This window comes from Pinus tabuliformis, chromosome Q (genome assembly GCF_031772625.1).
Source record: "Pinus tabuliformis cultivar Carrire ecotype Pingquan chromosome Q, CPIR1, whole genome shotgun sequence".
NCBI classification, from domain to species: Eukaryota; Viridiplantae; Streptophyta; class Pinopsida; order Pinales; family Pinaceae; genus Pinus; species Pinus tabuliformis.
Genome location: NC_142296.1, coordinates 338,832,603 through 338,835,040, shown reverse-complemented (window position 1 = coordinate 338,835,040; position 2,438 = coordinate 338,832,603). Strand labels below are relative to the sequence as shown.

Here is a 2,438-nt window from a genome sequence, read left to right as displayed (position 1 = left end):
CACCACCTGCCCACTGAGTCGGGCCGCAAGGCACAATATCATTTTGAGCCGAATCCACAGGATTTTGTGGCACTTCCGAGACATGGCCACCTTCTTGCTGGTTATCTGCCTGGAACACCATCCCTGTCAGGTCCCTGAGAAGCACGCTGTCTTCCTCAGACTGAGAGGGGGTCGTGTTAGCCGAGCTAACCTGATTACTATCTTCCTCCGCAAGGACTATGGTGAGGCTTGCAGTCAAAATGGGTCTATTAAGCCAGCTTTGGAAAGTGAATCTGGCTGTCTGGAATGAACTGTTCGGAATGGGCCTGGCTTGATCCGACATCCGATAAAATTGGAATGATACAGAGAAGATTAGCATGGCCCCTGCGCAAGGATGACACGCACAAATCGAGAAATGGTCCAAATTTTTTACCCGGATGCGGGTGATATCACGTCAAATTAATGGCAAGCTGCATACCAATGGCAGTTGGCAGAGCGGACAGGAGGTGGATTGTTCGCCGAGGACGCGTTGCAGGTGGGCAACAGTGCTTAAGGGTATGTGAATTCATTTCTGGGCAGTCTCGAATGCTGGTTCTGCAGGACGGAGTTAATGCAGGCATGAATGATAGGCAGAAAATTTGTTATAATGCCATGTATCGGTTCATCACACCTGGTATAGTTATTGGAGCGATTCATAATGCGACAGAGTTGTCTCAGAACCTCTTTCGAGTGCTCCGAATTTGGCTATCAGCATGGATTGGTAAACTTCTTGAAGCTGTTTGCGTTCCTCAGGTAATTGATCTTCTCTGTTTCAATCTTTCTGCCAGTCAATTTGTGTTTGTAAGGATGCCACGACGCCGAGGTGTTCCTCGCAGAGGTAGTCACACAGGGAATAGAGGCCAACCTTCGCGCCCTGTCCCTCAAAATGTCATTCCTATTGCCTCTGCGTCTCCTTCTTCTCCGCCTCCTGATCAAGTTGTAGGTTACAGAGGTCTATTTGGAGTATTTCAAGGATTAAACATCTTTTAACGTTGACTAATTAAGTCTATAGACATTTTCTGTGGATCATTAGAGTTGCATATACTTTTGATGGTGGGAAATAGAGATATCCCACTTTGTGACATGTTGATGACTTCAATATGGACATCCCCGAGTTTGACTTATGTATTGGGAAAGTTGATAGAAAATGTCTATTTCTTGGATTCTCACTCTATACAAAGAAAAGGCATTGAAAACTATAATTTTTTGACATAAAGTGTCTCTCATGATATAATGTATGTTTAATGATTCATCAGAGAACCTGGGAAGCCTACTGTTGAAGAAATTCAAATCTTCATATTGTTATCGTTGATCATTTTGAGTCAAGAATTGCAACAAATCCAACTTTGCATGAACTAATAGAAACCAAAATGAACTATGAAATACATACAAATATCTTACTGCCATCCAAGTTATTCCTTTGCAATTGACATCCTGCCCAGCAACAATCAGGACATTATTGATAAAGCAAACAATGTTATCACATGCCCTTACTTGTTTCACCCCAAGTCCACGGGAAAAAACATTAGGAGGATGCTTTTGCCATTTTGGTGGTGGTTCCCCATGAATGCTTGAGCAATTTTTTCTTGTTTCTTTCTTCTATGTTTTTTGCCACATTCATCATGGAGAGGATAGATTAAGATGGGTAAGAGAAAATTTTGATTTAGAGCAAATATATTAACTCCATTTCGATGAATTCATGAGGTAACACAAACCCGAAATATATATTTTTCGTCAGAAGGCATTATTATAATTGTTATCTGGAACTCCCAACAACATCTTTGAGATAACTAAACTACATCTTTAGGCAAATGTTTTGGTCTATTGCATGGGAATTTGTGATCTTATAACAACTCATAAAACAATAGACTCAATTTGTGGCTTCGTAGATAAGAGCAATTCAATTACAGGAATATTCATTATGCCACTATAGAAGGATTGATCGAGACTCATATAATCCTCTTAGCTACAACAAACAAAATAACATGTGCCTTGAATTACCAATTTAACATTTTTGCATATGCAAAGCAAAAAGGATAGGAAAGACACGTGAAATTTCTTGCAAAATGTGAGTTGTTACAAGCCTAAATAAGTTGATAACTCAACTATTGTTTTAGCTTGAAAAATATGGCATCCATTAAACCTAAGTTGTCTGTGCCAATAACACGGTTTACATAGTACATCAGATTCTAAATAAAAATATGTTTTGAGATATGCTCCGATGAGATGTACTTAGTGTAGGTTTTGGTAAATTTGTTAAAACAATTGTGGAGACCAATAACTGGCATTTTTCGTGACCTTTCCACTATTGTCAGTTTTGCTCATTGTTTTGTGAGACACACAAAACCTTTGCCTTTTTACTATTGCCAGTTTTTCTCATTCCTCTGTGATAATCACACAAAACTTTGTCAACCAAAATT

The 2,438-nt window shown here is 39.5% G+C and overlaps 1 non-coding gene across 1 annotated transcript; it reads left to right on the top strand.

Annotated features, from left to right (window-relative positions):
* The first annotated feature begins 303 nt into the window (after positions 1–303).
* LOC149219575 (U6 spliceosomal RNA) lies at positions 304–409 on the top strand. The gene has a single exon (XR_016249776.1). It is a non-coding gene; the product is annotated as a U6 spliceosomal RNA (small nuclear RNA).
* Positions 410–2,438: the final 2,029 nt, after the last annotated feature.